Below are 15152 nucleotides of genomic sequence, written 5' to 3'. Positions count from 1 at the left end.
TGCCCATCCTAATCCAAACTCTAATTGGGTCAACTTTATATATATTATGAGGGACTTAAATCACAGGAAACTTCTCTCCGTGACAAATGCAGTGAGGTACCTTTTGTAAAGTTTAGTTCATGAGCTATGTTAGACTCTACCAGACAGCCTTTGGTTCACATAAAATTTTATCCTATTATCCAGTCATGAAAAACTTAATTTGCATTTAACTGTCAGATTATTTGGAAAATTTACATCTAGATCTTTCCATTTAAGGAAAGGAGAACTGAGCGTCTATTCCATATACTGTTTTGCTGGATGAATAACTGCACAGATTTTTTTTTTTTTTTTTTTTTTTTTTTTTTTAAGATGGAGTCTCACTCTGTCACCCAGGCTGGAGTGTAGTGGTGCCATCTCAGCTCACTGCAACCTCTGCCTCCCAGGTTCAAGTGATTCTCCTGCCTCAGCCTCCCTAGTAGCTGGGATTACAGGCACCTGCTACCACTTCTGGCCCATTTTTGTATTTTTGGTAGAGACGGGGTTTTGCCACTTTGGACCAGGCTGATCTCAAACTCCTGACCTCAGGTGATCCACCTCGGTTTCCCAAAGTGCTGGGATTATAGGCATGAACCACCACATTGGGCCTTGCACAGGTTTTTACACTGGAAAATGCAGATGCATGTTGTCTGACTGCATTGGTTCACGCATTTCCCTCCCACTTCTATTGCCCTATCCATTTCATTTTGGAACCCAGATGCTCCATTTTGCCTTGCAACAATTGACACGAATCACAGAGCATCAACTTCATACTCTTGATACAGTGCTAGATGAGGGAAGATGGGATGGGGGCAGGAATCTGGCCAAGTGGCTAACTTCTAGCCACTCCTGCTGGCTAGAAGTTAGAAGCAAGGAGATGAAAAAAATGCACGTGCAAAGAGAGTGATGCAAGACAGCAGAGCATTGAGACCTCACTGCGTGGTTGGCACAAAGTGGTGGCAGCCAAAGCAGGGACCATCAGGGAGGGTGAGAAAGGAGGCTTCTGGGGCACAGCAGGGAGGAGCAAGGCTTAGAGAGGAACAAACAAGAGATGTTCTTCAAGTTTCAGGAGCTGGGAACCAAAACTGTGTGGTAGTTGAAGTTCTCTGCTCATGGACTTTCTACCACTGAGCTGGTTACACCTTCCCCAGGACAGGTCGCAGTTACTCCAGGGGTGAGGGGGCCACCCCCCACCACAGTGCTGGGGTTGCAGTTTTCTCATGGGTTCCCAATGACACCCCTCCCCAACTGCTTTCCTCCAAGGCATTTAGCATCTTTTTTTTTTTTTTTTTTTTTTTTTTTTTTTTTTTTGTGGTGGTGGCCTCCCAGTGTCATTAGGCAAGTCAAAGGTCATCGGTCTAGAAATTGACACACTTGACCCATTTCCTTTCTGCGCTGGACCTGGAGTCTGGAGCAGCTCCCCCTGGGACCATGTGAAGGGCTTGAAGCCGAGTCTTCAGTGCTTTCTTCCCATGAGGTGTATAATTCGATATTTATTGCCTCTCTCCCCAACAAGGTCTATGATGCCACTGGGATCCATTCGGTAAAGAATGCTGATCCCCTTTATGAATTTTTGATGGTGGAGGAGGAGCATTGGAGGCCACTGGGGAACCTTGTGAAATGGAAATGTTTTTTCTTTTTGATCTTTCTTTTCTTTCCTTCCTTCTTTCCAGCACGCTTACCGTTGTTGCAATGTCTGGACTTCTCTGAATGTCAGTGTGTACTCTCTTTAAAAGAAGGAAGAATCATAGTTCTTTAAAGCAGCAGCCTCAACACCTCCTTACACATTTAACTGTGTTTACAACAACAGTGGAAACTTTATTCAGGAAGAGAGATGTTCAGGTCAAGAAACAAAAATTCAAAATAAAACAGAGCAACAAATAAGGTCCACTCTGGAATGGGAGAGGATAGAGGATGCCCCTCCCACCCCCGCTGTTCCGTTTTTTGGTGGTCTGAGGGGGTAGCACTCAAGGGACTGAGAGAGTCAGGATCTGTATTTCATTGCTGAGAATTTGACAGCTACAGTGCAAAGCAATACAGTCCTGCTTTTTATTAGCCTGTGTGAGTCCAGCACAGAATGAAGCTTTTTTTTTTTTTTTCATTTTTCAGAGGTAGAAGTTTTTGCCAAACTATGAGATGATTTAACCACAATTTCCTTCCTGAATTTTTTTCTAAAAGGGGGGAAGGGATAGTTGGGTGGGTGTTATTGTTTAATACGATTTAAACAGGGTCTCTATTTTGTGGCCGGAACAGCCTTTCATGCCCTTTATCTGTACTGGGATTTCAGCTGGGTTTTTATTTTGGTGACATATGGCCCATCGTATAATAAAAAGAGACGAACCATTCAGATTTAATTTGAGCGGCTAAGGACGTCAGAAGGGCTGCAAGGGGAGGCTGTACCTGAGCTTTCATTTGTTTAAAAAAAAAAAATGTGCAGAGAAGTTGAGAAGGTGACTTTTGGAATTAGTTTGGTTTGGAGGCATTAAGTCCCAGATCAAGAGAGAAGGTCAATTTGTAAGTTTGGGAGATATGCCAGCCCTGCTCGCTCTTTTATTGGAGAATTGCCTGTGGGGCCTTTCAGAGTATCTGCCCTTCAGGGGTCCTGTGTTCCACCTGCTTCCCCCTTAAACAGGGAAATGGGCTTTTAAAAATATTACGCAGCACGCCACAGCCATCTCCTGATCCAAATGCCGTGTGGCATGACACAATGTGACTCGAGGGCCGGGGGCAGGGCGAGGGTTTGCAGCTGCCACGCGGAGCCCGTCCGGTGCAGGGACCATTTCTTAGCCCAGCGTGCAGTTCCCTCGGAGGCCACGGCCCACCTGGCCTCCACATACCCTGGCAGCCTGCCCAAATCATTTTCTCTCCTTTCAAACCCAAACACTGTCGTGGAGGAAATGCTTTTTGCATCTGCGGGACACACAGCAACTTGTGATGGTTTTGTGCGCTTTGGGTGTGACAGTGACAGAGTCAGCAAAAAGATTCGTGCAGTCACACAGGAATCTCACCATCGTTTTCTATGTGGATCCTTCACACGGGTATGTTTTCAGATGAGCTACGGTATTCGGCGAACCCTCCGTGTCACAATATAAGGGTGCTGCGTGGTTTGAGCAGCCCGTTTTCCAGCCTGAAGCCACTGCAAGCTTCAGAATGAACCCTACCCCTCCTCCCCGGCCCGCCAATGTCAGACCCGTTATTTACCTTCCATGTCTTAATGCGCATCTTTGGCATCGTCTTTTACAACCTTTCATTACTGCATGGATTGTGTCCACTGTGCACTGAAGGGCCCCTTTGTGTTGCTTCCGATTAACTGCAACGACAGCGTTTGATACCACTGCATTTGATACGGCACACGGAGGAAGGCGCCTTGGTTATGTTTCCTTGGGCAAAGCACATGCCATGGCGGGGTTGAGTGTGGGGGTCCCATTTCCTGGGTGCGCTCAGACTCTGAACCTGCAGCCACAGGGCTAAGCGCACCTTTCCTCTTTCATTCATGTGGGGCTCAGGAGGGCTGCACCTTGTTTTCTTTAGTTCCCAGAGACAGCTTGGTTTCGACCATTGCTGCGATGCCCCTCATCGCCATCATGGGATAACCAGGATGACCATCTCGGCCGCTCTTCTAGCCAGCTGCCAATAGCATTCCTGGTTTATTTGGAGCAACTTGGAGATCCCTGCTAACAGCCATCTTGATGTGAAACAGCACTATAATTGCTTGGGGAGAAAGGCAGGCATTTAGCAGTCGTAAAAGAAAATCTGCCCACCACCAAACCAAATGCCGCTGCTCTCCTTCCATGTGGTGGCCACCTTACTCCCCACCGGAGGCCCCTGGAGGGGGGCCTGGGGCTTCCCTGGCTTTTTAATCCTCTCCATTTTGAATCTGGGGTTTGCCTTGATTCTTTCTTGTTCCTTTGGGGTTAGACCAAGCACATGGGGAGGGGGCTGCAGTATTCAATGCATGCTTTCTGGGGCTTCCAGTGTGACGAGGGTTCGGTGACAGGAGCTTCTGACGGCCTCTGGGGCTGCCCAGCAGCCTGTGACCACAGTTGATCAGCTGGGGGTTTATGGTGCTCTCTCCCTCTTCAAAGTGACAACGGGATAGGGCCAAGAAAAAAAAATTACAGTAAAGCTCAAATCAAACCAAAAGTCAGGCTAGAGGGGAACATAATGAAATAATAATGATCCCTAACTTTTTCCGCTTCTATGGGCATCACAGAGGTTGCCTTCTTCCCTCAGGTACTCATGTTGTCTTAGTCTCTGTCTACAGTCCCCAACTCACCTTATATTTCTGTAGCTAGGAAAATGTGTCTTTGACACGTGTCACAGAAGAAACTGTCAGCCAATAGTATTTGTACATCTGCACTTCAGGCAAGGAAGTCAAAGCTGACTTGGAATGAACCCTGTTCATGCCAGGGGTCAGATCAGAGAGGACCACCGCTTCCTCGCCCGGGAACAAAGGCATAACTAGCTTGTTTGAAGAAGGTGCTTTCTTCGTGCTCCTGACCTCCTTTCTTTCTCTTCTTCCTCCTCCTCTTGCTCTTCTACTTACCTTCTTCTGTCGTGGTCAGAACACAGCTGGGGGCAAGAGAGAAAATTCAGGGTTTTGTGGCTTGGCAAATCAATGATCACTCCTCATGCATTTATCAAGCACCCCTCTTCATGTGGGGTGCTGTGTAGAAAATGTGCAAAATCACAGGCCTTACCCGCTTTAACTGGGGGAAGGAAGCTCGTGTTTGATAGAGGAATTGGGTTCAGCCGGGCTGAAGTGTCTACTGCTCTGTCCAGGATTAAATGAGATAAACTATGGGGAAGTACCTGATCCACTGGGGGCATGCGATGTGCACGTATTAAGGGGATAGCTCTGAGACCCCGCCCTGCCCTTCGCTGCACCCCCGAGCCACCTCTCCCTTGCACAGAGGTGCCTGATAGTCAGAGATTCATGCCAGGGAATGAGGGCAGGCTCTGGGTTTGGAAATGCCTCTGCTGTATTCCCTAATCAGATCTCAGTCAGATAACAGCTCAGACCTGGGAACATGAGATTTTAATGTGAAATGAATAAGTACCCTGAGACTGAAGCTTGTCACTGCTGCACATCTGGAATCACTTACAGCTGGGTAAATTCACTGGGAGCTGCAACTCAAGAGAACATGGAGTTTAAAAGGAGGTGCACAGCGCGTTCCTTTTAATGTCTAAACAGTCTGATGTTGACAAGCCTTTCACATTAACCCCAAAGTGGCAAAGTTTAAACCCTTTATTATCCGATTCTGTTTGGCAAATCATTTAGAGGCTTAAGAGTCCGTGTTTACCGGGAAAAGGCCAATCTTTATTTTTGTCTTCTTCCAACACAAGCAACCCTAATGTGTACACATTTATGTTTACTTAGAAGGTTTAAAAGACCTTCAGCATTAAGTGAGAATCAGGCTAGAGAAAAAAGTTATTTTTATTTATTTATTTACTTTTAAGAAAGCCCCTCATCTCTTTAGAACACAAAAGGCATGAGCACTGCAAACTCTGGAAACTATATCAGATTAACAAATAAGTAAAGAAGAAATACAGGAAATGGTTTCCAAATATTATTAGTCCTCAGTCGAAATAGATTGTATCTGGCAGCTCACCGCAACTCTGTGTCATTTTCCTAAGGATTTGCCCAGAATGTTATGAGTGACTCTAAAGATGGTGAATGGTAGTTTGGGTTCTATTGGGGACTACAAAATATTATGGAAGTTAGAAAGCTTAACAGTCGAACAGTGCTTAATAACCATCTCTTGGACCTGTTTCCAAATTGGCAAAATTATATAGATCTGCATTACAGCATGTGGAAGAACATGGAAAAAGACTGCAAGTGGTTTCAAGACCTAGATTCAATAATAATTTCATAATTTTAACCACATCATGAAAAGCAATGAAGACGTTTTAATTTATCTTCATAAAAAGGATGATGCAAGAGAGTTGAATTTTTAATTTTCATTGGAGGAGGGTTTTCATAGTAATTGAATTTATTATTATTTCATTTTAAAGAAGACCCCAAACTAAGAACTTGGGTAAATCTGACTCTACAGAAGGGATCTCTGTGAACGTTTCTGGCATTGGTTTGAATCCTATCGAAGAAGTTCATGAAGATTAAGATTGCAGCATAGTTTTGACCACAGCTGTTCATCCTTTAGATGTAGTTTTTAACTTTTCTTTGGCAGCTGCTCAAGTTCAAATCTGAAATCACCAGTTATCAACTTTGCTGAAACAGAATTTTCAGATTCTGGGATAATTTTCTGCATATTAACCCTCCTTGGTAATCGTGTGCACTGTGTCAATTTTTACCACTCGGGATACTGTAGAGTTACTGTAGAAATGAAAATAACACTTTTTAGAATGTTGCTTGGGAACATAAATACTCATTTAACATAATCCTGCAGGTCTGGGTTAGGCAAGCAAAAGATGAAAGACTCTTAGAATCTTGTTTATACAAAAATATTTCCTATAGCACAGTTTTTAAAACTGAAAATGAAGTCAGGCTCTGTACATTTCAAATATTTCATTTAATAAAGCCAGTGCATATGATCGCATATTAAGAACCTGCAAAGCATATTATTCAACTTATAAAGGCTTAGATGTGTACTTAACCCTATCGCACTATTTAACCTGGAAAAATGTGCATCTGAATTTTATCCTAGAGAAGTGATAAGAAAGGAATCTGATACTGCTTTCAGTGTCTGTCTACATTACATTATGTGCCTGTGGTGTGTTTTACTGAGCCCGTTGATTCTGTACAAACTAAACTTCATCGAGAATGAAACCTCCAAGGCCTTTCAGCTTTGCATGATGTAAACTGCTGTAAAATTTGAAACATGTATCGTTTCTTTCATTTTCCCCTGTAGTCCCTGCTCCCCGGGCTGAGCAGAGGATGTGATTTTCAGCGCAGTAGTTCCTGTGTTAACAGGAGCTTCTGAGGCCAGGATGTGAAGTTTCATTTTATTTTTTCTGACTTGGGTGTATGGTGTTTTAGGAGTGGGATTTCGAGCCGAGGCTGCAACGGCTTTAACTTTGTGGTCTCTGATTAATCTCTTTGCTTTGTGTTTCTGGTAGAAACACCACCACCACCGAAGGTAACGCTTATTTGAGAAATTGATGTCAGCTTAGTAACAAGAGGGGCGGGGCAGCCGGTAGCTTGATTGTTCTGGATGAGCTATCAGGGATCTGCTGGGAATACTGGTGTTTTGACCCTGATGGCCCTCAAAGTGCTGAGTGTGGAAAATGGGAAGTCTCCTCGGATCTCAAAATGCACAGGATGTCAGAAAAATGCAGTTCTTGGAAAACTGTATTTTTTTGGCTAGAGTAGGATGGGGGGCAGGGGGAGTTTGGCAGGAAGGAAAGCAGGGACTCATAATTATTTTGCTGTCCAAGTTCCAGTGTCTTTATTGTTACTATATTTGTATATCATCAGAAATATTTTTTAAAATACTAACTAAAATACGTTCTAAATCACTTAATTGAAGAGTCAAATTCTAACTCAGTTGTTTGTTTAGTCCACACCACATTAAAAGTTCAAACTAAGCTTTTCCCAGTCAGGTAAAAGGATAGAAGTTTTCACTTTGATCACTGGGATACTTCTCCAGCAATTGTTTCAGCTATAGTCAGTGTAAGGAGATACAGTGTACTTGGATGAAATCTTTCATTTCCTCTTACTTTCTGGGGATGGTCAGGCCTGCAGGATGAAGCCACTGGTTGCTCACATCAGCAGTGGGATGACCGGAAGTCAGTGGGAGATGCTGGCAAGACCACTAGGTGAGGAGTCTTGGGTCCTGGAGCCTGGTCTGGTTTTGTCCACTCCATCTGTGACCTGTGCCACTTCCCCTTGGTGCTTAGTGAGCTCATTCGTAAAATCAGAGTCAGACAACATGATCTCACCTGCCTCTTCCTACTCTAAAATTTGTGTGTTTGGTAAGAACTGTAAAATCTTTTGCATTGTTTCCATTTGGAATTCTCATAGACAGAGATGTGGTACTCAGATCTCACATTTTCTGGAAATGAGCAGAGAGCCCTATAAGTTTTCTAATAGAAATGAAAAGCTTAGGCTGGATGTGGTGGCTCACACCTGTAATCCCAGCACTTCGAGAGGCTGAGGTGGGTGAATTGCTTGCTCCCAGGAGCTTGAGACCAGCCTGGGCAACATAGTGAGACCCTGTCTTTATAAAAAGTACAAAAATTAGCCATTTGTGGTGGCGCATACCTGTTGTCCCAGCTACTAGGGAGGCTGAGGTGGGAAGATCGCTTGAGCCCAGGAGGTGGAGGCTGCCGTGGGCCGTGATCACATCACTGCATTCCACCTGGGCTACAGAGCGTGACCGTGTCTCAAAAAAATAAAAAGAAAAACAGACTAGCTTCAAGGGGGAAAAACAGTCTAACAAAGCAGACAGATTTGAGGATGGAAATATGATTTGAGAGTTGTTATTTTCTTTTAAGTTAACTTTTATTAGCATGTAGTTTGCATTTTTAAAAAGTTAAATTTGTTCCTTCGCTGACTTTGCCCACCTTTGGAAATTCCACCTCCTCCTAAATTTTCAAAGGGAAGTCCAAAATATTGCTTAACTGTGCATTGAAGCCAGTCCAGTGTGGTAGGAAACAGAAGATCTGCCCTGTAAATATGATCCGGAGTAGAACAGGATCAAAGGCACTGAAACGGCTTCAGTAATATTCTGTTTAGGGGACGGAGGCCGGGCAGGGGAAAGAAAGGTAATTAGCTAAAAGGATGGAATCAGCATTTAAAAATCCCCAAATACATATCTTAATGTTAACTTTTTATTTTTATTTTTTGAAATCTGCCCAAGTTCATATTTACCTGAGAGACCAGTTGGCACCTAAGGACAGCCTGGTTCTCTCAGGTAAATAACAAACACTTTGCAGGCCGCCTAATTGTGTTCCATACCCTGGAGACTGCAAGCCTCCCGGGTAAATGCTGTGCTTTGGAAACTCAATGAAAAAGGAACACACAAATGTGCATCCAACTAGAGCCCAGGACAGAGCCTGCAGAGGAAACCAAAGCTCCCACTCTTGGAGTGGGACAAGGTTGGGTGGGAGTTGGGGAGAGAGGGACTTACTTTGAAATGTAAGGCAAGCTCAAACATGATTTATGAAAAAGGTTATTTTCAAAAAATAAAAAAAGCCAAACTACATTGTATTGCATATTGTACCTGCTTGTTTTCATATGAAATATCATCTCCCCTAGTCTTTGAAATACAGCTTGTATTGCCTGTGATTTTACACATTGTGGCCCACTCGGCCCCCATCGTCCCCACGTATACTTTGAGCATGAGGCACAGTGCCTGGGAACATTGGGCCTGGGTCCCGGCTTCCTCATCTTCCTGTGTGACCCTCAGCAAACCACGTTTCCTCTCTGGCCTCCTTTTTGTTGGTCTGCAAAATGAGGCAGGGGTTTCCATAGTCTCTTAAATCCTTTTTTTGCTCCAACAGTCTATGAAATAATCCAGGGATTTTGCGTCAGGCTTAAAAGTCGTTATGTGTCCATTAGAGGTAATCTCACGCTGCCCACCCAGATTCTAAACTTTACTTCCACTGATGACAGAGGCGGTTCATTCAATCCTCCCAAACCACACCATCCCCATCCAAAATATACCACCCCAAAGCCACCCCCAGAGGAAAGTGCTGTTTGCTGGCGGAAGTCAGAGGCAGCTCTTCCCATCTCAGACCCAAGGCGAGGGACGGTGCCTCCCTCAATCCCTGGTCATAGGTGAACCAAGTTTGTAATTTTCGGCTCCCTCGGGTTCTGCAAAGGAGGGGACCTTGTGATCCGTGATTGCTGTCATCAGGGAGAGCCTGTCTGACGTGAGGCCTGGAAAGCCTCTCTCCTGGTCAGCATGCTCCTCTCTCTTGATTTCTGCAGCCTAGCTCTCCCCTTTGCATTCCGGGGAACAGCCACGCAGTCCCCACTCTCTGTTCAGGATCCTTGTCTGTCAGCTGGAGCCAGCTCTGCCACCCCCTTGCAGAGCACTAACCTTTTGATTTAACTTATTTGCCACAGCAGGACTATCACCGAAAGGGGAACAATGCGCCCTGGCCATCTGGCCTTGGCCGCCCGAGGCACCCAGCCTTGCAGCCCAGGGTTCTTGGAGGGGCCACTGTGAGCTGTAGAGATTCCCACCAGCCTCCCTAGACGGGTGCCCTATTTTTGTTTTTTTGCAAATCAACCTTTTAAAATCCAGATGCAGGCTATAGCCAGTGACTCAGAAAACCATAAATAATACAGCAGCCTTAGCTCAAGGAAAAAAAAAAAAACCACACACACACACACACACACACACACACACACACACACAAAGGTGTATCTATCATTATACTTAGCCAGTAACAAGCCAAAGGTAAAGTTTTGTGGTTTTTTTTTTTTCTTCCCCATGACCCTTAAACAAGTGTGACAGGCATTAACCTATCAATATTAGTGAGTGATTTAAAATACCAACCAACATTTGCCTGCAATAATTTCTGTTGTAAACGACTCCTTCTGGGCCCTCCTACCAGTAATTCAGCGCTCATAAATCAGAACCCAGAACGCGGTGCTTGGCTCTTGCCCTGGGCGATTCTCGAGGTCTTTTTTTGGGGGGTGGGGTCTGGAATCCATTCACATTGTAGTGTTTCCCTCTTGTCTCTGCTGCCACCTTCAAACAGGGCATTGAAGAGAACATGGGTCTGCGAAATGAGACTGAACTCTGTTGCCCAGGATGCCTCCGAACTTTATTCTGGTGACAGGAGGTACTGGCTTCTTTTTTCATCACTCTTTCTGGACACACTGCCAAGGAGCTAAGCTGGCTTTTGTTGGAGGGAATTCCATCTAGATTTTTCCACATTAGCCAGGTGTGTTGGAAGGTCCACTCCAAGATGGGAATTTTTGTTGAGGTGAAACTGCTAAGAGTGGAGGTTGCCGGGTGCGGTGGCTCATGCCTGTAATCCCAGCACTTTAGGAGGCTGAGGCAGGAGGATTGCTTGAGCCCAGGAGTTCAAGACCAGCCTGGGCAACATAGTTAGACTCTTTCCTACAGAAAACATAAAAAATATTAGCCAGGCATGGTGGCATGTGCCTGTAGTCTCAGTTACTCAGGAGGCTGAAATGGGAGGGTTGCTTGAGCCCAGGGGTTCAAAGCTGCAGTGAGCTGTGATCATGTCACTGTACTCTGGCCTGGGTGACAGAGCAAGATGCTGTCTCTAAATAAAAAAATAAGTAAATTAAGTGGAGGTTGCAGATACAAGAACAAGAAGAGACGGAGAAGAACAGCAGCAGTGAGTGACCCAGCATGAGGGAAGCAGGCACAGGGAAGTAAGAGGTGATGGAAAGTTCTGGACAAGGCGTAATGCAAGCACCAACCTGGCCAGAACCAGCAGGCCTCATTTCTGCAGGCTGCATCCTTCTGACCCACATTCTGGCTCGCAGAGGCAACTTGGGTACAGTCATGCAACCAAATAACATACCCACTTCAAGGAAGGTAATTTCTTTAGAGTTAAGAGATTTATTAGGGGAGCCTGAAGAGTGGGGAGGGGGTGTCGGGGAGGGACTGAGACCCATCTGGTTTGTTGTGGGTCTTTTTTTATTAGAAGAGAAAAAAAAATCGCTCTGTGGGTTCATATGTCTAAGGAGAGCTCAATTAAAGTTATTTGCTGGAGCTTAAAATATGCCCGCACCTGCTTCAGCGTCAGGCTCTGAGACCGACACATGCTCCCAGAAGGTGGAGCAGATGAAGGCTCCTGTCGAGGCGAATGGAAGAGCAGGGGACAGACTTTCACTCATGCTTTAGTACCAGCCTAGGATGGGGATGCCAGCAAGCAACCCGGAGGCAGCGTCCTGGTTCATCTGGAAACCAGAGCCTGTGGTCAGCCCTGCCTGGCTGCAGTCCTCTGCAACTGCCTCTCTGGGTCAGGAGGATGCTTCTCTTTCTAAGCAGACCGGAAAGAATAGATCCAGCAGAGGGAACGACATAAAGAGACTGTATTACCTTAACCAAGTCACTTGAATCTCTGGGTGGCCCTTTCCTCTTGATACTAGGAAGGTCATAAAATCTGTTCCAGAGCTTCGTGGTGAGGATAAAAACTAATAATGGCTAACATTCACCATGCATCACACACTGTGCTAAGCCTGCCTTACACATCATCCCGTTGACTTTTCACTGCAACCCCAAGAAACAGGTATTGCTGTCAGGCATGGTGGCATGTGCCTGTAGTCTCAGTTACTCAGGAGGCTGAAGTGGGAGGGTCACTTGATCCCAGGAGTTCAAAGCTGCAGTGAGCTGTGATCGTGCCACTGCCCTCCAGCCTGGGTGATAAGGAAACTGGTGCGAGGAGAGATTTTGCCTGGATCCATCTGACCCCAAACCTGACCTTTGAGCCACCCTGCCTCAAAGGAGACTCATGAGTGAGAAAGAAATTCCAAATAATACAACGATAAAGTTACTTGCCCTAAGATGGGCTCTAGTGAAGCAAACATGCTCTCATTGAATATGCTCTTTGCCCTGTTGCCATCTCAGTTTAGAAAGTGTCCTCCCAGGATGGATGCCCAATGGATGTGGGTACTGCACTTTCTGTCTCCCGGAAGGGAGTCCAGACCTGGAAGAATTCGGAAGGGTCAGCGGGCCTTCACCCCTGCTCTCAAAAGCACAGGGGAACTCTGGAGACAAGAGTCTCCATTATCTTCTATTTTCTGAAACAGGTGATTGATCTCAGAGCCTCGCTTTCTAGCTCTCAGGGCTTGATGAATTCTTTTATTCCGGATTCCTAGGCTTTTCACAAGAAATGGAGCCAGTTTTAGACACCAAGGAAGGAATTCACGAATGGGACAGAGAGGAATTTGCTAGCTCTCATTGATGGAGTTTGTCATTACACAGACCTGAACCTAAATCTTTTTAGACAATTCCTCCTTCGGGGTTTCACTTTGAGATGTCTTTTTTTTTTTTTTTTCAGCCCAGAGGTCTTTTATTTTATTTTTTTTTAACACTCATTATGCCATGAATTCATAGGGAATAGGTTCCAGCAGCTCAGGCTCCTTCCCATTGGTTCTCACAAAGTGTGCTTCTCTGGGTGGAGCAGGCTGGCGCTTCAGTTGAACCCAGGTACCTTTCTCTTTGGCTTCTTTCTTTTTCTGATCATTTTCCTTCACGTGTTTCAGGAAGCTATCTCAGCTCTTAGTGTGCTTAATGTGCTCAATATGTACATTAATTCTCTTGGCAGGAATCTTGCCCTTAACTTCTTTGTTTACAACAATGCCAACAGCATGCTGGGTAACGTTGTAGACTCTCCCAGTTTTGCCATGGTAACACTTGTGGGGCATTCCTTTTTGAACGGTACCCATTCCCTTGATGTCTACGATATCACCTTTCTTATAGATTCGCATATACGTGGCCAAAGGAACAACTCCATGTTTTCTAAAAGGCCTAGAAAACATATATCGGGTGCCTCTCCTCTTTCCCTTTGTGTTCGTCATTTTGGCAAATTACTGGAAGATGGCGGTTCCGGCCGAAAGGAAAAGGTGTCTCCAATCTGGGGGAGAGAATCCAGAGATCAATGACCATTAATCTCCATTTGAAGGGGACTTTTTGGTTGTGTGATTCACTGAGATTCTTTTTTTAAAAAATCAAAACCTTTTGATCATTTTAAGTTTTTTAAAAAATTATTTGTGGTAAAATATACTTACCGCCTTAACCATCTTTAAATGTGCAGTTCAGTAGTGCTAAGTACATTATTGTGCAGCCATCACCATCATCCAGCCTCAGAAATTTCATCTTATAAAACTGACACTCTGCTGGGCGTGGTGGCTTGTGCCTGTCATCCCAGCACTCAGGGAGGCCTATCACTTGAGGTCAGGAGTTCAAGACCAGCCTGGCCAACACAGTGAAACTCCGTCTCTACAAAAAAAATACAAAAATTAGGTGTGGTGGTGCATGCCTGTAATCCCAGCTACTGGGGAGGCTGAGGCAAGAGAATCACTTGAACCCAGAGGGGTGGAGGTTGCGGTGAGCTGAGATCATGCCACAGCACTCCAGCCTGGGCGACAGAGTGAGAATCCGTCTCAAACAAGCAAACAACAAACAAACAAAATCACCTCACAATCTACCCATTAAACAGCAACTCCCATTTTCCCCTCCCCCCAGCCACTGGTAACCACCATTCTGCTTTCTGTGTCTATGAATTTGACTGTTCTATGAACCTCATGTACGTGGGATTATACAATATTTGTTTATAACTAGTTTGTTTCACTTAGCGTAATGTCCTCGAGGCTTATCCATGTTGTCGCGTATGTCAGAATTTCCTTCATTTTTAAGGCTGAAGACTATTCCACTATATGGTTATACCGTATTTTTCTATCCTTTCATCTGTTGATGGACACTTTGGGTTGCTTCCCCCACTTGGCAATGGTGAATCACACTGCTTTGAACATTATACAAATGACTCTTCAAACCCTGCTTCCAGTTCTGGGGAGATAGAGACCCACAAATGGAATTGCTAGATCATGATTCACCGAGATTAAGTAGCTGTGAAGTGTCCTGTCCTTCATTATATAGCCTACCCGTGTGCAGAAAAATATACTGACTACAGCCTATACTTCGGGGACATTTAAAAAGTTTTTATGCTGATTCTTTCAGTTAAGCTGCATACTGTAAGTGCATATTGTATGCATGTACAAACTCTTGAGTATATACTGTGTGTATATATGCTGTGTGCACCAGGCACTGTAGTAAGTGCTTTATCTGGCTACTGGAAACCTCATTTCATCTTCTGAATGACACTCCTATTTGGCAGGTTCTATCCTTACCCTTGTTTTACATGTGAGTTTCCTGAGGCTGAGAGATTAAGAAATTTGCCCCAGTTTTAACTGGAGGAACATAAACTCAAACCTAGGCATTCTGACTTCAGAGCTGCAGTCTGAGTTGCTACTCTTTGCTGCATTCATGGAGACAGAGTAAGGAAACTAGTCCTTCAATGCATCCTCACTCTTGCCCCCCAACACATATAGATTTATGATTTTTTGATTTTACAATGGTGTGAAAGTGATATGCATTCAGTAGAAGCTGTACAAATTCCCATACAACCATGCTGTTTTTCACTTTCAGTACAGTATTCAATAAATGACGTGAGCTAGTCAAATTTTA

The 15152-nt window shown here is 44.8% G+C and overlaps 1 protein-coding gene and 1 pseudogene across 1 annotated transcript in view; one reads left to right on the top strand and one right to left on the bottom strand.

Annotated features, from left to right (window-relative positions):
* The window catches only part of EBF2 (EBF transcription factor 2), a 204326-nt gene that overhangs the window by 63128 nt on the left and 126046 nt on the right, over positions 1-15152 (top strand). The gene's annotated exons all lie outside the window — the stretch shown is intronic.
* Positions 12977-13526, bottom strand: LOC107130584 (large ribosomal subunit protein eL21-like; annotated as a pseudogene).

Source organism: Macaca fascicularis, chromosome 8 (assembly GCF_037993035.2).
Source record: "Macaca fascicularis isolate 582-1 chromosome 8, T2T-MFA8v1.1".
In the NCBI taxonomy this organism is placed as follows: domain Eukaryota; kingdom Metazoa; phylum Chordata; class Mammalia; order Primates; family Cercopithecidae; genus Macaca; species Macaca fascicularis.
Note: the sequence above shows the minus strand (reverse complement) of the source record. Positions and strands in the feature narration are given on the sequence as shown.